Source organism: Notechis scutatus, chromosome 2 (assembly GCF_049901735.1).
Source record: "Notechis scutatus isolate UNSWTSFEM ecotype Mainland chromosome 2, rNotScu1.2, whole genome shotgun sequence".
Classification (NCBI taxonomy): domain Eukaryota; kingdom Metazoa; phylum Chordata; class Lepidosauria; order Squamata; family Elapidae; genus Notechis; species Notechis scutatus.
In genome coordinates this window covers 192,976,227-193,002,365 of record NC_142010.1, presented here as the reverse complement: position 1 = coordinate 193,002,365, position 26,139 = coordinate 192,976,227, and the positions used below count along the sequence as shown (strand labels likewise).

The 26,139-nt window shown below is 41.3% G+C and overlaps 2 long non-coding RNA genes across 5 annotated transcripts; both read left to right on the top strand.

The window, feature by feature from the left end:
* Window positions 1-1,305: 1,305 nt before the first annotated feature.
* On the top strand, window positions 1,306-17,698 carry LOC148132453 (uncharacterized). Of its 3 annotated transcripts, XR_015748018.1 has the most exons (6): window positions 1,306-1,714; window positions 1,823-2,864; window positions 5,762-5,973; window positions 7,940-9,028; window positions 13,940-16,785; window positions 17,557-17,698. It is a non-coding gene; the product is annotated as an uncharacterized LOC148132453 (long non-coding RNA). The 3 variants fall into 3 exon arrangements; XR_015748019.1 differs by having other exon boundaries at window positions 2,775-5,973; XR_015748017.1 differs by having other exon boundaries at window positions 1,823-5,973.
* Window positions 17,699-17,703: 5 nt separating this feature from the next.
* Window positions 17,704-25,113, top strand: LOC148132452 (uncharacterized). 2 transcript variants are annotated; one of them, XR_015748016.1, is made up of 5 exons: window positions 17,704-18,436; window positions 19,414-19,498; window positions 21,372-21,461; window positions 22,397-24,730; window positions 24,777-25,113. It is a non-coding gene; the product is annotated as an uncharacterized LOC148132452 (long non-coding RNA). The 2 variants fall into 2 exon arrangements; XR_015748015.1 differs by having other exon boundaries at window positions 17,704-18,448.
* Window positions 25,114-26,139: the final 1,026 nt, after the last annotated feature.

Here is a 26,139-nt window from a genome sequence, read left to right as displayed (position 1 = left end):
CTTATACAATAAATGCTACATGTCATAATAGCCCGAGGATGGAAATCTACACAAAAAAAGTGTTTTCTGCAATAAGCCAATTGCATAAGCCATTGTGAGAATGTCTCAACTTTGTTTTTCGTTGGTCCATATTGCTTCTTTAGGAGTTGTGTGGCTGAATTTTCTAGGCATTCATACTCATAGAAAGCTGTCATTCCATTTTTCATGTGTGCTTACAAAGATGGCACAAAAGCATTTGTGCTGCCTTAGTTTGCACAATAGCAAACTTAAGCGATCCCTTTGGGACACAAAACCTCAGCATCTGGATATCCGCTCAATGTGCAGGCTAGTTGGGGAATTCTGGGAGTTGAAGTCCGCACATCTTAAAAGTTGCCAAGTTTGAGCAGTGGCAGATTAAGGCTCACTGGTGCCCTAAGCACTGACCAATCTTAGTGCCCCTCTCCTTTGTACATACAAGATTATTTTTTTTACAAATCTTCATTGGGTTTTTTTTTTCTTTCTCAACTTTGTGGTGCCCCCTTTGGGCCTGATGCCCTAAACACATGCTTAGTCTGCTTAACGGTTAAATACACCACTGAGTTTGAGAGATGCTGTTGTACAGTACAATAGTTCATGTGGCTCACATCTCTACCTCCAACAAAGACACACGTGGAACAATCCTGCTATCTATTTTGTCAGCTTTAACTAAGGCAGTTACTGAAAAGAATACACAAAGTCAAGTCCTGTGGCCCAGGTTAATAGTCAAAACTTCATCTAAAATAAAGAAATGACATTTTTCAGGTTTGAATTAGAAAGAAGTAAACCAAGCCTCAGTTTCCGTAAGTGCTAGTTTTTTGCTACCTGAACACCAGGTTCACACATACACTCTTGCCCTGGATGACATTTGTGACTGAGACTCAAGGTGACTGAGACTCCGAATGAACCATCCTAAATCAGATGTCATCCTATTCTCAGCCAAAAGTCAAGGATTCAGTAAAGCCAAAAGGAAGTAAGAAACATGCATGTTGGAACAGTGAACACACTGAATCTTGCAAATACACTAACATGTCGATGTTAAAGGTGGCTTTTTTTTCCTGAAAAAAGTACGAAAACCACCTGTTCTTTCTGCTAATCTTAATATGACTATTTACTAATAAAATGTTTTTTTTTTTTTTTTTAAAAAGGGAGTAGGTGGGTGGGAACAGCAATAACAAAAAAGTTACTGAGATTCCACAGCCTGAGAACGAAACGCGGGGAACTTTAGCACGGCTCTCTTTTTGCACAGGCTACTGTGCTCAGACTTCAAATTGCAAACTTAAGAGCCGCAGCGTGAGGCTAAGAAGGCGGCCTCTGCCACGAAAGCCATGCCTAAAGAGAGTCAGCTGTTACCTGCAAGTCAAACGCCCTCAGCGCTTGGAAAACCAGGTCTGATTTATGCAACAACAAAAAAAAGGGCGGCGTCTCCAGGGCCAAACGAAACGCGGGGTCGGGGAGTCGATGCGGATTTCGGCCACGCGGGACTCCAGGAAAGAGGAAAGAAAAGTGGGGGGGGATAAATAAGGAGAAGGGGCAGAAGCTTTCCCGCCCTTCCTAAACCCTTTAACGTCCCCTTCTCGGCATATAGGGCCTACGTGAGCCTCGCTGGGGAAACTTCAATAAGTGGCTCTGCTTGCTTAACTTCATTTGGCAAACTCGGCAAGCCGGCGCGCTCCTCCGCGGCCCGCATATGCTTCGAGTAAGCAGCCGCGTTCCCTGACTTTCGAAGCCTGCCTCATAAACTCCCTCCATTCCCCCCCTTCGTTTATCCGTCTATTTATTCCCTTCCTTCCTTCTTTTTCCTCAGAACCGAGCGGGTTTGGGAACCAGTCTCGGCTTGTTCGCTTCGGATCCAAACCCGATGCCGAGTGAAAATGAGAGCGCGCGGCGAGGAAGAGAGGCCGGGGAGGGAAGAGGCCCGCAGATGCCGAGATCTCTGGGCTACCTCCTGCTTCTTCTGCTTCCCTCCCCGGCTCCTCTTTCTCGCGAATGGGGACATTGCTGGGGTTGGAAGCAGCCCCAAGAAAGAGGAGGCTAGAGTGGGAGGATAAGATGTCTGCTTATGATTATGAGGTGAACTCTGAACGTTTCCTATTGTTCCAGCCAGAGGCTCTTGAATGCTAATGCTTCGTGGAGTCTCCGAGTTTTAAAGGGGATACTGAAGGAGGCAGTCCTTTCCTTCTCCCACTGGAAAGAAAAAGATACATTATTTCTACACACACATATATATACATATCCATTTTTGCAGATTATATTAATATTAGATTACAATATTATATACCAATACTGTATGTGTGTATATACACATACACATATACATACATATAGATATAGAGACAATTAAGATGTGTGTGTGTGTGTGTACTACATCAATTTAATTCAGAAGATTTGGATAAAAATGCATCCATTATTTTGCACATTATATTTACACATACATATATTGCCCATTAGATTATAATATCTGCTTTTAAAGAGTTTTATGCACACTCCAGATCTTGCCAAGGCACGAATGGCCTCTCCAGAGGACGAGCTTCTAGAGTTACTTCAAGACCAGTCAAGCTGTAACCCGGCCTCCATTTTGGATTTATGGGTTTTCCCTCGGCCAGTCTTGTTTGGCTTTTGCAGGGCAATAAGATCCATGCTAGTTCGGTGAAAATGGGAATGTGCCTTCCCAAAGCCAGTGAAAAGAGCCAAAGAATGGGTCAAAAATTTCTATTAGAAAAAAAACTTGTTCATGCTGTTTCTTTTTCTGTCTTTAGTTGCTGAGTTGACTTCTGGGCTTAATTTCACAAAAAGTTGCAGAATACTATCCACACTGGGGATTAATTGCAGTGCTTGAAATGGTTTATGTAAGTTTAAACCTCCCCCTTAATCTTTCCTTCCTTCATTTTGCACTCACAAACATCTGGTGGATGGAATGGAACACACACTTGTTTTGCACAACTGTGTACCTTTTTATTGTTGCACTGGAATGCTCATGGTGCAAAATCCTGGGATATTGCAAGTATGCCTAAGGTTTTAGTGTGAGGTCATTTTACCCTGGAATTCCCACAGTACAGAATGGTGGCATATTTATAACTAAAATTGAGAATTATAAAAGCACAAGTCTTCATACTGTGTTTTTTTTTTTTTTTTTTTTTGGTTGCTTAAGTTAGATTGGCACTTTTTGCTAAGATCACAACAACTATGGCAGATCCAGTTGTTCTGCAAGAAAATTTGCCATACTTTATTTTCGTCTGCAGCACCCACTCACACTTCCATGGGATGTCACACTTCCATGGGATGAGGGTTAGCAAAAACCACACATTCTGGAAGTACAAAATATTAATATAAGGTTGATTGTGCAGAGTGAAATCCTTTAAAGGGTATCTAATAAAGCATATATTTCTGAATTGGCAGTGAAATATTCCTAAACCTTTGAATGGGAACAGTGAACAGAGACATCAAGGTTTCATATTCTGGAATGGTGTTATTAAAAAATAAAATAGGAAAATATAGAGAGGGGTGTGTGCTTTACTAGTGTGTTTGGTTTTGTGGTTAAAGGGTTGGACTGGTAGAGTAAGACCTCAGTTCCAATCCTACCACAATTTGCAGCCATTCACTGCCTCATCTCAAGGAACCTCAGAGGGATCTTACTGGGCTAAAATAAGGGGGAGAAGTATCAGTCCCAAAGAGTGATAAATCAATGTCTTTTTAAGTCCTCACTTTGTGTCTTTTCACCTTTCATTGTAACTTCATCTAAGATCTTTCATGCAAGCCACACCAACCCAGTTTTGGAACAAGGAAGAAGACTTGTAAAAATACAAATAACAGAAACATCCACAGATGGGAAAATCAGTCTATTTCTGACTGGTGTCACTTTTGCACCCATCAGTCTGCTCTATCTCACTGCCACATTAATCTGCTATTTAGTTTTAAGTGACAGCCATCAAAATGTCACCAAAGAAGGTGTGAGGTACGCAGTTCTCCAGGCAGTCTTCATCATGCTGGATACTGAACACGGCTGGGGGCAGGGAAGATCAGGCAGAGATAACAACAACAATAACAACAATCCTTCCTTGCTGTTGAAGAGGCATAGATAGCATTCAGCCACATTTTTTTTGCTTTCAGAACTGGACTTGTACTTTCAGTACCGGTGGCAAGGAAGGAAATCCAGAGATCCTTTGAATAGTGAGATGGGTGACATATAAATTAAACAAATACTTTCAAAATATATAATCCAGCAATATCCAGATTTATTTTGCGTTTTAAATAAGGTCTTAAGAGAATTCTTGCAAGGCAATTGAAATAAAGAGAATTTAGCAGTATCTCTGTGGGTAGGTTTGATTGAATTTATCATGGAAGTCTCAAGGAATGTTACCATAAATTTCTGAAAAATAAAATCTATATTCAGGTGGTGAAAAACCCTTGTCTTTTAACTTTAGGATCTTAATCCTGATAAGCAGCTGTCAACAAGCAGACCACAATTAAAAACCCAGAGTCTGCTGTTGTGTTACCTTTTTTGTTTTCATTTTTTGTCTTTAAAAAATAATTTTCAAAATGTTACATGAAAATAGCATGTACTTGATGAAGCTGAGTGGGATCTCTAAAAAGAGATAACTCAAGCCTACACTGATGTAAATCAGGCAATTTTAAATTATTGACGGTTTAATTTAGCTTCATTTTGTTTTTAATTGACAGAAGCATTCTACAAAGCACTGTGTTCTCTTTGCTGGATTTCTTTCACCCTGATATTTTAATTCCAATCACAACAACTCTGTTGTCAGCCAGTAAAAACAGTCAGGAATGGTTCATGAACCAGCCCGTTTTTTTCCTCTGCCAGTAAACTTTGGGAAGCTTCTGTTCAGATCTATGATACTGTGTTTCTTCCTTTCAGTGCCAAGTAAAATACAGTTAATTAAGTCTTCAAATTATGCAAGCCTCACACTTTCACTACACCACCATCCTGCAGCATGGTTAATATATAAAATATGCAGTGGGGAGGGGGGGAGAAATCACAATTTAGCCTGGATCTACAGCACTATTGTAAACGCTGTAATTATTTAAATCTACCCCATGGATTAACTATTGAGAATGTCACAATGGCTAACGTCTCATAATTTTACGTTTTGCTATCATTTGCATTTATTTATTGGTCCTAACATTGTATTAGTTTTATTTTGCATATCTTTTATAGTGCCATTTATCTTCATTAAGCACATTTTAATCGTGTATCATCATAGGTTGCATAAAATAAACCAACCCCCCCATTCTCCCATAATCTAATTCTGGCCAGATTTATATTGCAAGTGGACCTACAATATAAATTTGCAATATAAATCTGGCCAGAGTTACATTTTGGGTGAATATGCTTTTTTGGTTCATTTTTTGAACCAGGGCAAATATACTTTTTTTAGTTCATATTTTTGAACCAGGTTGTTGAAGGCCACTCAGTAAGCTACAACTAGGCCCTATGAAAAATAGTATATAACAAGTGCCTCAAATTTAGTGGAAGGAAAACATGAAAGCCTACGTTGATATTGTGGAAGAGACGTATCAGAAGGTCAAGATTAATGTGGCCCATAATTGCCTGATCAAATGTAGTAAACCACAAACCACAGGATCGGTTTGGAGGTCAGAAAGTAATTCCAGTTTGGTGGCAAACTGGGTAGGTTCATTTATTATTTTGGCATTAGTGTTAATTGCCATTATTTATACAAAATTTCCATCATATCAGTGTAGAGTCAATATGGTGCATTGGTTAAAGGTTAGAAGAAGCTTCTTTGATGAAAAGCGAAGCATCTTCAAAGAAAAAATGGAAAGTCCAGTTGCCTCTTGAAAAAGCACCTTTGGACATGAAACAGCACCTATGGCATGATTGAGAATCTCCATAGACATTAAAAGTTAGAAGAAGTCTGGGGAGATCTAGGATTGGATCAAATCTTCATTTGGCCATGGACCTTTGCTCGACAGCCTTAGGTAAGTGACCACCTTTCAATTTACTCCAGATAGTGATAAGAGGCTAAGAAATTGCTTGCAGGGGGGGTCACAAAATGCTAAAAAGTTTTGAAAAATGTAATAAGAATGAAGTGGGTTGCTATTCATTCACCCTACCTTGACATAAAGTACCTTCATCTTGTACATTAATATTGAATACAGTTGCAGGAGTACCCGTGTATTTACATTTATTCCATGTTGTGTTGTTTCCTTTGGATTCTATATTGTTCTGATAAGATTGTGCTCATATTGCAAAAATAATAAGTAAATTGATTTTTCCATAATAATTAACTGCATTTTTACTCATAATGTTTGCATTAGTCATAAGCTGCTTTGGGAAGTCTATTTCCTTGAATGATATGTAAAGAAATCTCCTAATTAAATAAATAGGATAAAAATAATCATTAAAAGTAACAATACCCCAAATGGGAAGATGAAGTACTTAGTCATTAATCAATCCTTTTAAAAAATGTCCAGGAAAATAATTCTTTTTTTTTTTCTTCAGACATCCCACAACAAGATGATTCAAAAAATCCAGCTTCTACCTTTTTATTGAATTTGCTATAGTTGAGCTCTGTTCTCAAATCAGCTAACACAAATTCACCAGTTAGTAAACCAGAAAGTTTGTTGCTAAGGGTCGATGAATGGATGATATTTTAGAGTCATTATTTCTCCCTCTCGGCATATCTCCTTTGGAATTTTGCTTAAAACCATTGTTGAGAAGAGTACAAATAGTAAGGCCCAGGCTCACCAACATCTCTTATGTAGCACCCTACCTCATTCCCCAGCACTCTCCCAGGACTGGTATTACATTCTTGGTGAGGCGAGGTCCTATGTTTTGCAAACTGAAGACATCCTCTTCTGCACTTAAAACTCCTAAAGCCCATTTCCAAATAGGCCCTGGCCCTATCTATTTTAGGAATGTGGTCCTTGCTGTGTTTTTCAAAGTTAGTCTGGCCTTCAAGGTGAAGGGAAGTTGTGCATTCCCACTAGACAAAATGGAACGGGAACCACATGGCTCAGCCAAGCACATTTTCCAGCAATAGAATTAAATACAACTTCTCAAGGAGATATTGTTTCTGTCCCTAAGCTAAGGTTGCCCAAACCAATGAGCCAATCATTTCCTATTCTTCCTGTTCAAACTGGGAAAATGTTTCCCACTCCATATAATAATTAGTGTGGAGCAAAAAAAAAAAAGTATAATTTTACAGCCTTTGTAATTACCAAGAGGCATTAATTGATGTGTTTCCTTATTTATCTACAGGCTAACCCTAACTCTAACCAGCCTCCAGCATGATAGCGTAACTGTGTAGCTGTGTAACTAATACTGAAAGACAAATAGACAGGGAGACAATTTGATGAAGATTTCACTGCAAATGCCGGAAATTGGCTAGAAGCATGAGTATCTTGGGGAATTTTTCTCAGGGCAGAAGAAAACACCAATGTTTAGTTCTGTAAAAAAAAACATCTTTTCTAGTTTGGATTTTTTGTATTTTTGCACATCTTTCCCATTGAATAATATCAGACCTTCACACAGGTATTTCATGTGTGGTGCTCATTTCATTTATATTAGAAATGAAGTTGTCCAACATATCAAAAAAATAACCACCACCAAAACCCTTCAAACAATTCAATTCATGGGATAAGCTTTTTTTTTCTTCGGTAAATGTGGCTGATTTGAGACAGTCAGCTTTATATAAATCTCACAAACATTCCTTTCCTTTATGAGATTAGAAGCAGACAGTTCTTGGAAACATATCATGTTCTCCCAAAAGAAATCTCTAAAGCAATGATATATATTCTGGAAAATTTGTGGGGCTTCACCAATTGGAGTCATGATTTTGAATGAGAGATTTGAGATAATAGTGGGGGGGGGGTTGTCAGTGGGATTATTATTGGGATCAGTCATTGTAGTTTTCATGTATTTTAATCCTTGTGTGCCAATCAGAAACACCTGAGATACAAAATATCCTGAAGGATGTTCAGCCTATTAGGAACACAACACAACACAACACATCCCGGAAGTCACAAAGAATCCAGAATTACATCCAGGGCTTTGCAAACATTTCTTGGATGACCCTCTAGACTTCTGGAGGAAAGTTCTATCTTCATGGATGAATAACAAAGGGAAGTGTACAGCAAGATAAACATGTTCAGAAAAATGTATTTTTAAGCTTTAAATTAGCAATACTATAAAGCAAACTCTTATATCCGCTTGTACCTTTTTTGTGCAGACAGTTACCACAAAAGACTAGAATGCTGAATTGCTTTGAGAGCAATGCTCATTTTGCTCTAGTAAATACTTTTTTTAAATGTTATTTGTATATCATCTATTCCAATTGTTTGCAATGGCGTTCATTCCTTGATTTAAAGCATTAAAAATGGAGGGGGGGGGGGGACATTTTTGATAAAACAGTGACTACATGGTTTTTTTTCATCTTGGCTTCTAGAAGAGATAGAAATTCCCTCTTTTACTAATGAAAGCATAGAGTGGGGCATCCAGAAGAGCCTGAAATTATGAAGACCTTTTGAGTTTAACCATAATTGTAGGCTACAGCTGGGAAAAATCAGACTATAGCAAGGAAGACACTATCAGTCCTAGCAGGCAGTCATCTTCCTATCTTTTTTTCACCTGGCAATGGCAGGATGCAGGGAAAATTCAAGAGAGAGTAGAATGGGCACCCACAGTGGGCTACTCCAGAACCCTCTGAAGCTGTGCATTGCATAAAGCTGTCTTTCCATAAATCCATCTGACCTCTACATTGCATTTGGTCAGGATGTGTCAGCCCTGTGAGGGAGTGCCGAGTCTGAGACATTTCCTCAAATTACATTTCTACTTGGGGCTAAATCTTCTCTTATCTGACTGTTGCTTTGATTGTAGTTCTTCCTCTACTTCCTGAAGGTTATTCTCACAGCCCATTCTCGGGTGAGAAATAATCTTCAATTCCCACCCCCTCCCTTTCTTTTGCATTATGCCTTTTTCAGTTAGAGGCCCAGGGTAAGGACTGTTTGTTTTTTTCAGGGCCATCCATAGAAGGTGTTCTGTACAAGCCATTTGCATACTTGGAAGCGCTGTGTTGTGATTGGTCGGAACGCACGGCAACCTGATTGGCTGAGCAAGCCGCACTGATTGGCCGCCGAGAATCCCCCGCGATTGGTGGATACTAATCACGGGAGATTCAAAGCGGTGCCATTGGCTGCGGCCGCCGCAGCCAAAGAATAAAAGCCGCCGCTTTTCTTCTGTAGCCCGAGCCGATCTCGGGACTTAATAAAGAGCTGAATCAAGTCACTGACTCCCGAGTCTCCTTCCCTGCGACGGACTCGACACTGGCGACGAGGATGGGATCCCGCAACTGAGCGTCACCGAGCACGTGGTCCTGAGGGAACAAGACCGACGAGATGGCCAGCCTCGCACCGCCCGCGCCCTTTAACCAAGCTACTGAGGACTGGGAATCGTACATTGATCGGTTCCTGATGCTCCTAGAGAGTAGCAACCTCAAGGACGCAAACGGGCAGAAAAAAAGGGCTGTTTTCCTGACACACTGCGGGCCCGCAGTGTTTAAGATGGCGAAAGCCCTTGCGAAACCCGAGGACGTGAAGGCGATGGACTGGACTGACCTCGAAGTGTTGCTCCGAGGCCACTATGCCCCCGCCGTGCCCACCCTCATCAGGCGGCACGACTTCTACCGGAGGGACCAGAAGTCGGGTGAGAGCATCAGCGACTTCGTGGCAGACCTACGGAACCTAGGGGGCATGTGCGGCTTTACGGACATGGACGAAGCGTTATGAGACCGCGTCGTCCTCGGACTCAAAGACCCGATCCTACAAAGCCGGCTGATGGCAAAAGGAGACATCTTCCTCGCCGACGCCCTTGCCGAAGCCACCGCCGCCGAGGCAACCCGGAAATCGGCGGCTAGAATGCGGAGACAGGACACCGGGGACCGAGCCGCGACCTCCGAGGCAAGCACGACAACCGAGACACGTCCAGAAGCAAGCCACCGGGAAACCACCACCCACCATGGCGATCTCGACTCCGTATCCGACACCACGGATGATGAGGAGGACATCCATCGACTCCAAACAGAACGGGACCGGCGCGATCGATGGAGTCGTAAGTCGGGGCCCCAATGTGCCGGGTGCGGAGGCGACCACCCTTGATCGGAGTGCCGGTTCTTCGACGCGATCTGCCGGCACTGCGATAAGAGAGGCCACATCGCCCGAGTCTGCCGCCTCAAGAAAGCCTACAGCCCCGACGTCGAGACAATAGCGGTCGGAGACGAGACGGCACCCCCCCCCCAGACCCAGGGACCGACAAGCTGAGAGTCGTTGGAACCGGGACGGACGGGGCCGACGGGACGGCGAGAACCGGAGGAGAGAGGAGACACACCAAACGGTCGTCATCGGCCATTCATCAAGTGCAGACGCCCGGAAGGTATAGTGGAAGTGGGCATCGAGGGCAACCCATGCAAGATGGAGGTGGACTCCGGGTCCTACCTCTCCATGGTCGCATGGCGGGAAATCAAGCGCCTGGTGCCCGAAATCCACAAGAAGGGGCTGGAAAGCCAGAAGTTAATCCTTAAAGACTACCAAGGAAACCGCATCCCGGTAGTCGGAACAGGACACTTCAAAGTGACATTCAAAGGGCGCACAGCAAAGCTTCCCCTGACGGTCGTGGACCGAGACCACCCCAGCCTATTGGGACTACAGTGGTTCGCACCGCTCGGGATCGAAGTGACGGGCATCGACCACATCGCAGAGGCAGACTGGGAAGAGCAACTCGCAAGGGACTTCCAGGAAGTGTTCAAGGGCCCCCTATTTCCTTCAGCCTAGACCCCAGCGTCCCCCCGATACGTTTAAAGCCACGGCGGGTACCCTTTGCACTCCAGCCCAAGATCGACGAGCAGATAGACAAGCTCATCAAACAAGGGGTACTAGAGCCAACTGATCACGCCCGGTGGGAGACCCCCATAGTCACCCCAGTCAAGCCCGATGGGTCGGTGAGAATCTGTGGGGACTATAAGGCCACCCTAAACTGCGCCTTACAACAAAGCGCCTACCCCGTCCCAGTAGTGCAGCACCTCCTACACTCACTGGGGGGAGGCAAGGTCTTCGCGAAGCTCGACCTGGCACAAGCGTACCAACAGTTACCGGTCGACGCAGAAACCGCCGAGGCGCAGGCAATAGTAACCCACCGGGGGGCTTTTCGTTGTAAGAGACTCCAGTTTGGAGTCAGCGTGGCCCCAGGAATCTTCCAGAGCCTCATGGAAAGACTACTACAAGGAATCAAGGGGGTGGTGCCCTACTTCGACGACGTACTGGTGTCAGCAGCCAACCAAAAAGAACTGGAGGGTCGCCTGAGGGAGGTACTCACAAAATTCAAAGAGGCCGGGCTTAAAGTCAAAAAAGAAAAATGCCAGTTGCATACGGAGAAAGTCAAGTTCCTAGGATACCTCCTAGACCGGCACGGCATTCACCCAACCGAAAAAAAAATCAGAGCCATCAAAGAAGCCCCCAGGCCAAGGAACAAAACAGAACTGCAGGCATTTCTCGGGCTGATTAATTTCTACAATGTTTTCCTACCCCAAAAGGCGACCACGGCGGAACCGTTGCATAGGCTGCTCGATAAGACAGCCACCTGGACCTGGGGGGAAGCGAGAGGAAGCTGCTTTCAACCAAACCAAGGACCTACTCACATCGGATGCCGTCCTCATCCAGTACAACGAGACCCTCCCGCTGACACACTCCCAAACGGAAACGAAGCACCCATCACCTTTTACTCAAGAACCTTGTCGAAGCCGGAAAGGAACTATAGCCAACTCGACAAGGAAGCCCTGGCAATCACCGCCGCCGTCAAAAGGTTCCACGAGTACCTCTACGGCAGGACATTCACCATCATCACGGATCACAAGCCGTTATTGGGCATCCTGGCAGGGAACAAGGCCACCCTGAACATTCTATCCCCAAGAATGACAAGGTGGTCTGAGTTCCTCGCCGCCTACAGTTACCGGCTGATCCACCGACCCGGCAAAACGATTACACACACAGACGCCTTGAGCCGCACACCGTTACCCGACCTGGACGCCGACCCAGCACCCACAACATCCACCTTGAGCATCGAGGCCATACCCAACCTCCCCCTAACCGCATCAGACATTGCCCATGAAACCAATAAAGACAAACATCTGGCGCGGGTATTACAATGGGCAGAGAAGGGCTGGCCGGAAAAGGACGTCGACGAGACATTCAGGACTTTTAAAAACAAACAATTGGAACTTTCCACGCAAAAAGGTTGTATATTATGGGGGGACAGGGTGGTAATCCCAGAAAAATTACAAAAAAGGTTCTTGGACTTGTTACATGAGGGGCACCCGGGAATCGTCAGGTCAAAAGCCTTGGCCAGAAGCTACGCTTGGTGGCCAGGGATGGACAAGCAAATTGAAGCCTGGGTGGCTAGCTGCAAGCAATGCCAGGAATCCAGATCATGCCCACCCGCCACCCCAATCCGGGAGTGGGAAACCCCCAGGGGACCATGGTCCAGGATACACATACATTTCGCCGGACCCACAAAAGGACCCACATTCCTCATAACGGTAGACGCTTACTCCAATTGGCTGGAGGTAAGCAACATGAAAACTACCACCACCGAGGCCGTCACCCGAGAACTCAACAGACTATTCTCAACCCACGGCCTCCCAGACGTAATTGTGTCAGATAACGGACCACAGTTCACCGCTCTGGAATTTGAGAAATTCCTAGCGGAACGGGGAATACGGCACGCCCTGACAGCGCCGGCTCATCCGGCGGCGAATGGTAGGGCGGAACGGATGGTCCAATTCACGAAAAAAAGCAATCCAAAAAATCGAGACGGGGAACATGCAGGAAAAAATAAATAAACTCCTTTTCATCCAGCACATAACCCCAAACACAACGACCAACAAAAGCCCCGCAGAACTCCTAATGGGGAGGAAACTAAGGTCCCCCTTGGATAGGCTGCACCCCACATACAACCCTGAAAAACCCACCAATTCATCGAGCAGGTACCGAACGTTTACACCAGGTGACACGGTATATGCAAAAAAACCTGAGAGGGGACCCCCTCTGGATACCGGCAACGATAACCCAAGCGACAGGTCCCCACTCGTACCGGCTACAAACAACCAACGGACAAGAATGGAAACGACACATCGATCAAATAAGATCAAGAACAACCACGGGAAACACAACCGACACGCAAACAAGCACAGACAGACACCCAGAAAGAGAAGGAAACCTCCTCAGCACAAACCAAGAGGGGAGGGAAGGCCCCGGGAACCAACCCCAACCAGAAAGAAACCAGGAATACTTACCAACAGACACCCAGCTCAAAGCCTCACCAGGGAGAAGCAGCCAGGCCAGCTCAACCAGCCCGGAAAGACTGAGCAGGAGCAGCGACAACAGCAGCTCGACCAGCCCGGGTAGACCAGGAGGGAGCTGGAACGAAAGGCCCGACTCACACTTCCAGGCGGTTCCATCGACGAGGCAGAGAGCAACACAGAACCCGACCGAACCGGCCGAAGGCCAACCAGCAACTAACCTGCGCAAGTCAAGTAGGCAAGTACGGAGCCCCGCCTACTTGCGGGACTACGTTACGTAGGACCATACCAAGAGGGGAGGGGTGTTCTGTACAAGCCATTTGCATACTTGGAAGCGCCGCATTGTGATTGGTCGGAACGCACGGCAACCTGATTGGCTGAGCAAGCCGCACTGATTGGCCGCCGAGAATCCCCCGCGATTGGTGGATACTAATCACGGGAGATTCAAAGCGGTGCCATTGGCCGCGGCCGCCGCAGCCAAAGAATAAAAGCCGCTGCTTTTCTTCTGTAGCCCGAGCCGATCTCGGGACTTAATAAAGAGCCGAATCAAGTCACTGACTCCCGAGTCTCCTTCCCTGCGACGGACTCGACAGAAGGGATCTCAAATGTCAAGAATGGCAAGCACAACCACATAAGACAAGGCCTGCTATGTTTTTCCTCACATGCAGCTTATCTCAAAAACACCTTTGATTGCACATTCAATCATATTGAACGTTTTGGATTTCTGATGGTTCCTCTGCTTGTTTTGATTCATAGGGATCTCTTGGTTGTAAGTGTGGCTTTTTAAAGTAAGATTTTCTAGATTTTGATTCCAAATCCAACTTCTTTGTTTGACCACTTCCTTCTTTCTTGGATTCATATTTCCAATAGTATCCATCCATGTTGAGAAAACTATCTCAGCTTAGGTGCTAATAGTTTAACCATTATCTGAGATCTGCTTGGTTCTGCCTCCTGCAAGGACTAACATAAGCAGGGAAGATATGGGGCATTTGGTTCCTGCCATCTTTTTCTCTTTGCCATTCTAGCCCACAGGAGGAAGGCTTGGAAAAGCAGTGCTTTCATCATTCAGAAATTTCCTTTGAGAGAGGAGGGAACAAAAATAAGCGATGAAAGGACCATATATTTATTTTTTTCAAAGTGTTGCTTCAGCCATTTGAGTTTTCTTTCGTTTTTTTAAATAACAAGTCCTGCCTCCCACTTCTTCTTAGAGACAAAGAGTTGGAAAAGACTCCTTTACTAAGTTTAAGAAATGGGTTGTTTCAAGAGAAACAAAAAATTTCATTGATAGTCCAATATAATAACTAAGATCCATATTATCCCAAAGCCGGGCATGTTTTTTTTCCTCAGCACATCAAACAAAAAATCCGATCAGGCATTCCTTTCCATCCTGGTTGTGGAAAATGCAGTAATTACCCATGAAAAAACTAAGAATATACTGCCTTTTGTGGTACTACGAATTTGCCTTGCTCAGTTTCCTAGTAAGCGTGGCCTTGGAAAATGGGGTAAAAGTGTTCTATGGGTAAGTAGAGAATAGGATAAAGGGGAAAAATTGTGGGAGACTAAGGATGAAGAGGCAACAAGTTGAAAGGCTAACTTAACCAATCCTTCCAAGAAAAAGCAAATCACAAACTAGTAAAATGCAAAATATATGATTAATTCACATAATGAAATATTTCTTGATTTGTGTGATTGTTATAATGTCCACCCATAGTAACATTGTAAATTTTGCCTCCTGATATTGGTCCTAATTTTGCTCATAATATTGCATTAATTGGTGAACATACTGTTGCAATGTTGTGGTTAGACCAACCTCAGAAAGAACCCCACGTATGGAGAAGAATAGATAGTTGATGAGAGAAAAGCTGTTGTGAAGTTCTTGTGCACTCAGAGAAAATCTGATTGTGAAGCAGGGTACATCACGCTTGATTTCATCAGGACTTAAGCTGACCTCTGGTTCGCCTTTGAAGAAAGAAATGCAGTTCTGTGGGCAGTAATTCACAATAAGCCAACACAAATTAGTTCCATGCACTATCTAAAATTTGAAATCATTCCCCTGATTTGATGAGCAGAACAAAACTAACTGAATTACAGCATTCAGTCACAAATTTAGGACTTTACCAGAACAGGTAAAATTCTTTCATAGATCCATGGAGGTTCCTCTTATAAAACTTTATCAGAGCATGGAAAATGAGTGTTCAAAAGATTTAGAGGTTGAAGTACGGAGTTTTTTCTATCATTTGGTCCCTAAAAATCAGCCCAATTGTACCTTTCTATTTCTTAAGTTGGTTCCTTATCTGGTGTCAGTTTGAACTATAGTTTCTCATTACAAACATTTCACATGCTCATTATCAGGTATCATTAAGTTACTTAGTTTTAAATATTCCAGTGAACTCGAGTATTGGATTGCTTTCTTGAAATTTGACAATATGAACCATTTTTCAAAAAGTCTACAAAGAGACCTCCTCTTTAATAACAGGAAGCAGGCAAAGGACTATTATAAGCTGCACTTTTGCAGATGTAAAATGCATTAACCCTCAGAGGAATTAAACTGATTTACACTTGGGAATGATTTGCTCAACAAGATATAGATTTCTTCCTTCAGTGTGCTTCTAAATTTTGAGGCTTAAAAGGGGGAATGTAATTTTGTTTTAGAATCACTGAACCAGAAAAGATTATATGAAGTAGATACTTCTTTAATAAAGACAGGAAAACTGCACTCATTTGTTATTTCAATTTCTATCTTACTTCTAATCAAACAAAAAATATAAAACAGGTTACAATCATTAGTATCCCATTCTCTTGATCATTAGGAAAATTAGAAAGATCTAGCTATTCTATCTTAGAAAAGAAGAGAAGGTTTGTAATTAAAGATTCCTGGGTACTTCAATGCCTTTGTTTTGTCTTTTTTGCTATTTTTCATATTTATTACATATTTATAGGCATTAGAGCTTGGGGATTCGTTGCTTTATATGTTGACACTGTTAGCCAATGAAGCCTTCAAGAACAGGCAGTCCATAAACTGAATGAATGAATGAACTAAAGTCACAACTGAAGAACAAAGACTTATTTTCTTAAAAATAGAAAGGGGGGGGGGGGGACATTCCAAGAAGTGCATTCCCTAGTTTGGAATGATACCACAGATTGGCTAAAATTCAATATTTTGGGTAGTTTTCTTAAAAATATTGTCTCTCTTTTAAATACAATTCCTAGAGCTATTTTACAGATACCGCATATAAAATGGTTGCTGTTACACAAAGGAGCCGATTCAGCAAGACATCAGTGTTGAAGAAATTGAAAACAGGGACTGCAAGACTATCAAATTCAACCCCATATTTATGGAAGAAAAGGCGACCTGAATTTAAGATGATCTTCACAAAAGGAAGATTTATCGGGTTCCTTCCCTTCACTCTGAGAGTCTCAAGATGCTTCTTCATTTTTAAAGGTAAATCATTTTGGGAGCTTTCCTTTCAGATAATACAATAAATTTAAATGGAAAATTGCCAGAAAAGTCCAATACTGCTTCTTTTGTTCAAAGAGAAGATTTCTAGAAAAAAGGATTTGTCAAAAAGGAAACTAAAAAGAAAGGAGGATTAAATCTCCAAAACTTGGAGCTTGTTCAAACACATAATAATGGAATCTCAGCATATATATTAGTCACAGTTCTTCAAATAATGAATAATCTAAATCATACCTAGGCATTTAATAGCCCATGGGCCACATTCAGCTCTCAATTGTCCATGTCCAGTCTGTGGCATCTGCAATGGTGGGGGATGGGAATTGGGTGGCAAGAGGGTAGGTGGGACAGGGGCAGGGAAGCAGAAATGGGGACTGGGCAGCAATAGTGGACAGCAGCGGTCCTCCACCAAAACCCCAATTTTTCATGTGGTCCCCTGGGAAAATTAGCTGCCCATTCTGATCTTATTTATTTATTTAGCATGTGGCAGAAATGTTAATAAGCACATCACATTTACATTCTCAATGAACAAATATGAAACTATTTACTCTGTTTGCAAATTCAAAAGTAGATTATTTATATAGTTGATACATGATGAAGTTGCATACAGAAGGTCTCTGGGGTTTCCCTGAAATGCGCCCAAAGGACACTGTTGCATAATATACCGCTTTGGAGTACCCCTGATCTAAATGGAAGTTATAGAGCAACTTCCCACATAAACTTGCTGGCTACAATATCCTTTTTTATTTTTGTCAACAGGCTCATCTGAGAACCTGAATGCTAAGCTGCAAGGCCTTGGATGATTTAGTAGATTTGGACATTCTATGTATGAGGATGGTGAATCAAACTTTTTGGAAGGGCAAAATCTTGTCTGAAGACTAGTTTGGATCATAGAGTGATAATCCTCCAAAAGGTCCTCTGTCGGAATCAGATTCATTTCCACATGGGTGTAATGGGCAGAAGGAATAATCTTGAGGAACGGGAGTAAGAGCCGTTCTGCAAACAGTTGTCAGATGAAAGAAATCTGAATCTGCGTCAGAACAGTAATCTGAGAAAACATCTCAGAGAAGGACCTCTTGTTATCACAAAGATAAAGCACATTTAGATTTGCCAAATTCTGATACCATAGCCTTACAATAACATTGGAGTTGACCTGCATGACTTTAATTTCCTAATGTGGTCTACTTTGAAGGGCTGACAATGGAAGGAGAACTTCAATACAGGAGAACTTCAGTGAAGGAACCTTCTTTGGTAAATGAATTGGGTGGATTTGTTTTAAGAAAATGAATGTAATTTTCCCCCTGATATATAGCTTATTAAGCATAGACATCTTGGTAATGCTGATTGTACAGCACACTTTTTTTCTTCTTTTTTTTTTGAGAAACAGACCAAATTAATTGTAATGTTTTTGGGAGGTCATGATGAGGCCATTGTCAAACATGAATCACCTTCATAAGGAAAGCTGTTGTCAATGTATAATTTGTTTTGACAAATCCAAATGGAGGAAACAAAGGAATATTTTTGAGCAAGGTGTTTGCAGTTGTCTTTTGTCTCATGTATAACACAGGAAAAAGGAAAATGTTTCCCTGGTTTAGACCATCTGAATCATGTTTCCAGAGGGACGGACATTTTCAGGACAGTAAGTACTGAGGTATAAATAACTTTTGCTAAGTTACTTATTTACTTGTATTTCTTTTGAAAGAAAATAAGCTATGGAAAATCCTAAGGCTTTTTTCCCCTCTCAGTTGAACTTTGTTCCAAAAACCCTAAGAAAATTAATCAGTTCTGACATATTCCAATTACAAAGGGAAACGATATGATAATAAAACCATACTTTTGGTGAACTTCATCTTACTGAACTGATTTTCATATAATTACTTCAGTTTGCATTACTGACTCTCCTTATTTCCCTCTTGTTGGAAAGCATAATTTTTCCTGTCACAAATTCAACATAGATTCTATATGAAGTTTATTTTATATATATATAAAAAGGTCTAGATTAACTTTGGTAATTTGAAAAATATGCTCTAAATTAATTTTAGTTCGGTCAGGCATTATCAAGAAATCGAACTTCCTGTAGCTGAAAGCAAAATGCTCTCTGCTGAAGTTTTCTAGGAGAAGCCACATTTGGCTGGCTTCAAAGTTCTCATTGAACGATCGACCATAATTAACCAACTGCAATGCCTGTGCTCACACAAATCACATTTTTGTGCAGAACTGGCATAAACTATTGTATGCTGTTTCGCTGTTACCTCCGTGAATGCATGAAGGTTTGCGGCAAAGCATTTGTCAAGCTACTATAACTGTCCTCAATTCCAACATTCAATAAACAGGCAGAAAAAACATTTTTGGTTCTAAGAGCTATTCATGGGTCTTGGTACTGGAAGAGAGTTTCACATGGTAACTATTTAACTCCCAAGCATTGAAAGCATGTGTACTACCTCTATCTGCCAGCTATTGATTCAGAACATAGTTCTAACCTGTCTGATACAATCTGTGGTGATATTATTGGATCTCTGGGGTCTCAAACAGATATCTTCTAGCTTTACTTTAGAAGTCATGAATTGAGCCTGGGATTTTCCTCACGTGTGCCATCTGCTTCATGATCTTCCACAGAACCCCTCCAGTAATTGGTCCAACAAGCAAGCACAGCAGGAGGAGGGAAAGAAAAGAAGAATTTGGAGATAATATCTACATAATTGTGAATAATAACCATAGGAACTATTCTCTAATCAGTGTATCAACTTATCCCATGAGTGGTGACTGTTGGTTGCCTACAATTTGGCAGTTAAAATCTCACCAGGCTCAAGGTTGACTCAACCTTCCATCCTTCCAAGGTGGGTAAAATAAGGACCCAAATTGTTGGGAGCAATAGGCTGACTCTGTAAACTGCTAAGAGAGGGCTGTAAAGCACTGTGAAGCGGTATATAAATCTAAAGTGCTATTGCTATCATGGCTATCATGACACTGCAATCAAATGTATATATGATACACATAAAAACAAACAGCTTCAATCACACTATTGGAGCCGCACCGTGAGTTTTATGATCACACATCATGGACACTCCTGAAATGGTGTTTGGTCCAAACAGCACAGTAAGGTATGGAAGTCATTTACAGATGTCTTGAATGAGATAATTTGTGTCTATGAGTGAAGGAGATGGATTTTGTTTTCTTCTTCTTCTTTTTCTTCAGCGTTTGTCTCGCGCTCTGGCGAGGTCCGCTAATGTCCTTGAGTACTGCTTCCACGCCTCTCTGTCTGCCACGTATGTCGGGTCTGCCTTCGCGATCTCTAAATCGGCCTTGATCGTGTCCATCCAGCGTTGCTTAGGTCTACCACGCGGTCTCGCTCCTCCGACAGTCACCTTCATCGCAGATTTGATGATGGATTCTTCCTTGGCGCGATGGATTTTGTTTTGTTTTTTCTTTTTCAGCAAGGACAAAGATTTTGCTTTTTTTCATGGAGCAGAATGAACTTGAGATTTTAAAACTTTCCAAGTAGGAGAAATAAATTTCCATACAAAGACAATAGAGGGCTTAAATGTTAAAAACTTGGGATTTAATCCCTGCTTATTCAACCATGTCTGTCATGTAATGTAATCCACAACCTCTGTTTTTCTGACAGGCATCTCATTTTGAAGAGCTCCATCCATAAAAGGAGGGTACAACATAATTTTTCTGTGTTAGGATGGGTTGTATCAACTCAGTTACTTCCTTCACCTCATTTTTTTTTAATTTAACCAAAATGTGCCGATTTTTCATAACTGGAATGTGAGGAAACACAAGTGTTTTCATTTCTTTATTTCATTTCTTTTTTCTCTATTTAGCCTAAAGTTGCTGCTACTATGAGTTTTATAATTTCATTGTATTTCACTTACCATGCCTTTTCTTAAGTCTAAAATGAAATTAGTGTTTACTAGCAAAGGAAATTTTCCTTGGCATTCTAAATAAAAAAAATGAACCCAGTCACTTCTTGTTTTTGCAGTTCTCAATGTTACTTTCCAAAGCTCTTCCATGTTTTATCAAAAGTAGAAAAACAGGAAGTCCCAGTGAGTTCACACTTTGTCATAGCAAGGAGTATAACCTGTAATGTTCAGAGTCAATGGGACTTTTTTCACAAAGGCCAAAAGAAATGGCCTCAATAAATACAAGGTGACGGTAACTCCAGAGGACAAAGAGGAGTCTTTGGTCTCCTTGACCAGTTCTTTAAATAACCATTACAGAATTTATTTCATTCAATCACACCTATTGCGTGTTTTTCATCCATGTAAATCAGGGGTATCCAGCCTTGGCAACTTTTAAGACCTGAGGACTTTAACTTCCAGAATTCCCCACCTAGCCATGCCACTTTCTGGGAATTGAAGTCCACAAGTCTTACAGTTGCCAAGGTTGGATAGCCTTGATGTAGAAAGATTTCTCACATCTATTGCCCCAGCATTTTTAGAGCATCTGCCATTGTCATGATCAGTCGGGTTACAAAAAAGTATGGCTGAGCAAATCCTTTGAAAGGTGTCTCTTGAAAGGCTTGGCAGATTGTATAAAGCTCTTGTTAAAGGAGCCACGTCTTCTTCTAGGTTGTAGTAGCTGCTTCCAGTTTTCTTTGCAACCCTGTCACACAAAGCCATATTGCTCTTCCCAGAAAATCCATCAGGCGGCAAGCACAGGTAGGTAGAAACAAGGAATTGTTCAAGTACAGTAGCCATTTTAACAACATGCAAAGAAATCATTTGTGCGTTTCCAAGCCCCTCTTTCAATAGATTTGCATAGCCCTATTATATATGTACAGATTAACAAAATGCTTCTGGATCAAGAGACGTTCAAGTGTTAATGCTACAACTATGCAGAGGCTGAGGCTAATTAAAAATGTATCAAATCTGGTATTAGAATTTAGTTTATTTAGTATTAATATCAATTCTTCTGCAATACTGTACAGTGGCACATGGAGATTTTAAAAGCAAATTGCATAAATTTTGTATGCCTTTAAATTGCCTATTTGTGTTTGCAGATTCCAAATGCAGATATAACCACTTTGTGACATTTACAAATAATGCTAGATACAGCAAAATGTATGTTAAGGATATGTGGAACAGTTGTAACTTTTAATTAAGATAAATCATTTAATGCGCACTCCATTTTACTTAAGAATTGGGCCACCCTTCAAAAAAAAACCTTCCATTCTCTATCAATCCAATTTCACAGGCAAACCATTCATTCAAACTCCCCCAGGAATAAATCCATTGCTATAATCTCAATGAGTACAATATGAAAAAGTATAATTGTTTGGTCTCAGATACCTTAATATTTTCCACTGAATCTCAAACACCCCTCCCCAAACTTTGGTTTGCTTTTCCTCTCCATACTTTTGATGTTAGATCAAACATGACAACATTTATCAGTCAGCAGAATGAACTGAACCTATTCAGACTTAAAAGCCTCTGGGTGAGGGATTTCTTTAATCATATTCAGGCCAATTATGAGGATTTCAGGTCTGTGCGGCAACGTGGTTCAGTATGAACTGTTGCAATTTAATAGCTCCGGGGGTGGAGGGTAGGGAGAGAGGGAGAGACAAATAATAAAGAACTTTATTTTCTTCCCCTAGTACATTTTCCCTGCTTCCCTACTTCAAAAGCTAAGAAGGATTAGGATAACCCATGAGAACAGTGTTACACACATCTGCTGCAAAGTTCACACAGTTAAGGAATCCAAATGGTTGGTCTCTGGGTTACAAACGATTGGTAAGACGATGTAAGGAGAAGGTACCTGCAAGGCCTAGCATTATTTCACAGGCTCTTCAGCTCCTGAGCCACTAAGTTGCAGAAGAAAACTTGTGAGGCAAACTGGAGGAAACACATGAACTTCCTTTAAGCTGCCTTCATGATTTTTTTTTGTATAATCAACCAGCTGACTTGAGGAATTCCAACAAAACCATCTTGGATCCTGTCTCTCTTCCCATTTAATTTATATCAGATAAATGGAACTGAGAACTGGCATTCCTCAAGGTATAATATTACACCTCTGCATGAGTAAGTACAAGTTGCAAAGTCAGATGGTTGTGTTTTTTTCCCCAAAAAAATATTTTTCTCACTTTTATTATGTTTACAAGGCAGTGAGAACATAACTAATACTGTTTGAGCAGGGGGCTTGGACTAGATGACCTACAAGGTCCCTTCTAACCCTGTTAATCTGTTAATCCTTTCTCCTATTTCCACAACAACAACCCAATGGGTTGAGAGAACGACTGACCAAAGTCACCCAGCTGGCTTTCATGCCTAAAGTGGGACTAGAACTCACAGTTGCCTGATTTCTGGCCTGGAACCTTAACCATTTCCAAACTGGCACTCAGCCAAGCAAAGAACCAAAATAGGATAGAGAAAATCAATACCCCAAAGTAAGCTTCAACAGGCCCAGAATTCAGCTGAGTAAATACAAATGGCCATGCCTCAATAGACCTATGTAATATCCATGCTTTGCAACCTGCACTGGTTGCCGATTTGATTCTTGGTGGGATTCAAGGTGTGGTTACTTGAGGGAACTCCCAGCCAGAGATTGAGAGTCAGGTGGTATACAAAGCCAATAAATTACTATTAATAGTACCAGCTACTAAAAAAAACAACATGCTGTCACTTTCAAACTGGGATTGATAACAGAATATCTCCTTTCCCCACAGCATGGTTAGGGGCCTTTTTATTGTTTTGGAAACTATGGTAATCAAGTACTCCAATTTCACATCAGCCAGCACTCAATGTTCTCTCCTTTTCTCCATATACACGATTAAGATTCATCAGAAAGATGACTCAATATGAGCACAGATTGTGGTGATTGTATCAAGATTACTCTGTTACTGCAATGGTATTTGGGAATGAACTTAAGGGGGGCGGGGAGAGAGAGTAAAAGCCAGGGAAATAATCAGATAAGATTATTAACCCATAGAAGGGGAGTGGGCAGAAGCGCACCTAATTTCTGTAAAGGTGATAGGAAAGAAATGTACTTTTAAGACTTGAAAGATTCTGTTCCCCTGAGTGCACTTCCTGTCTGGACTACCTTGCAAGGCTGACAGTTAAATGGGTGGAATAGAAACAAAAAAATAGAGATAGATGTTTTCTCACATATTAGGCCCTATCCATGACAGGCTATGCAACAGCACATCTTTCTTAGATGGCATTGCATTTTTCACTGAAGTATAACTGCACAAAGGTAATGTAATCAACTTATTGCAACATGCTTTAAATTCAGCTGAGTATTCACAATGAAATCCTATAGATGAGAGTCAAAAGATAGACTTGCAATACAGAATACAGCTTCCAAATTCTGAAAACTAGAGAGAGGGGAGGGAGGGAGGGAAACAAATCAGGAAGCGGTGCTATTATGTCAAAACTCCACTATTATGGAATTCTCGCCATCAGTAACAGGTTAATCTTTCCACAAATGTGCCAGATGACCTTGAAGTGTCATCCTCCATGTAGCTGTTCAGTAACAGTGTGGCTATTAGTCTGACAGGATCATTTGCAAACTCTTTAATATTATTAATTAATGGTTGTATTACAATGCTATGGTAGATTCAAATTATTAGCATTACTTCTTTTAAAGTGCGTTGTTTAGTGTGAACATACTGTTTTTTAATTTTTAAGGCTATATTGTGGATATCGATGGTTTGTAATATACTGTAAATAATCTATATATGTTCAGACCTCATTAGACTATTAGTTGAGGAGATGATGGCAGGAGGGGAGTTAGATGTTGCACTTAAAGTTTATTCAGTTTTCTCTGCAAATGCTGAGGTCCTCTGAGCCCTCAATCAATGTCATGGCTTTTGTATCAACGGCATGTTTTTGGCTATGTCAGAATTCCTATTTATAGACCTAAATTGACTGTTACAATAAATCACTTTCCATGCAGGTAAATATAACACTAAAGTAATAGGGCAGAAAAGAGAGTGGGGAGGGAGGGGAGAGAGAGAGGGGAGGCAGGCAGAGAGAGAGAGGGAGGGAGAGGGAGAGAGAGAGAATCACATTTTCATGTTTGAACAAAATATTCAAGTGGGAGAGTGAAAGAGTAAGATGCTGAAATGTCCAACCCTGGAAATTACTCAGAGGTACCCAAGACATTTCCAAATCTACTTAAAAAAGGAGCACTGACATCACTGATTATTGTTACATTTAACTAAGGAATGAGAGCATGGAGAAATATTTCTGACCTTTAGAAATTTTTAATAGCAACGAAGCAACATTCTAAATAAGCATTTTCAAGGGATGATTTTGTCTGAGTTCAATCCCATGCTTACACAAAAATAAACTTTATTGTATTCATTGGGACTTATGCAAAGAGAATATGTTCATAGTCACTTTTTTCCTTAAGCCCCTTTGATTGTTTTTCAAAGTGGATGCTCCTCATTTAATTTCTCTCACTTTATCTACCCTCACAAAATTACATTTAATGCCACTTTACTTTTCAAGAATGGGCAGGCATTAAAGAAGATCTGAAGTCTGCATTAAATACCATAAGCTAAATCCGCTTTAGTCTATTTTATGACTTTGGGAGGGGGAAAAAAAGGCTAGGTCCCAAACCATGAGAAAAACAGACTCTAGAACTTTGGTGAAAGTTGGATCTCTTCTATCCATCGTGACTGTTATAAAGCTTTCCTGCCTGTATCCAAGGAATGCTAAATGGATAGCATTTGGACTTCATCCATCAAATCCATTGGTATTCTTTTGGGAACAATTAGGAAATGTTCATTAAAAAGATACTGCTCATTATTTCCAGAAAAAATAAGCATGGGAATCTGATTCTCTAACACTAGGTTAGCACAGCTAGAAAATTACAATTGCATCACAATATAAAAATTCCTTGGAAAGAAAATTCAAGGATAAGGTTTGAGGCAATTGAGTTGGCTTAGAAAACACAAATGAATGTAATTGGGGTAGACATGGTCTCTTTAATAAATTCATATAGATTTTCTGCATATACCCCACTCAGCTCAGAAAGAAGGCTTTTTAATATATTTATGTATGTGCTTGCAAAAAAAAAATTAATGTACAAAGACATAGTCAAAGGGACACAACAGAACAGCTGTGTTACATTTGTTGTCTGACTATTCCAAGGTAATAGATGAGTACTTATGCTTTTAACTGTTTATTATTTATTATCATATGGCTGCCCATTTCACCAAAGGTGACTCTATACAAAATAGCTACAATAATCTAACATAAGAATGCCAATGGAGGAGAATATTTGTAACTCGGGCTTGAACTGCGGCTTCCTTAGTGCTCTCTGAGTTTGGTGGTTTTCTTGCAGACATTTTGTTACCCAATTAGGTAACATAGTGTCCCGATGATATTATCTAGT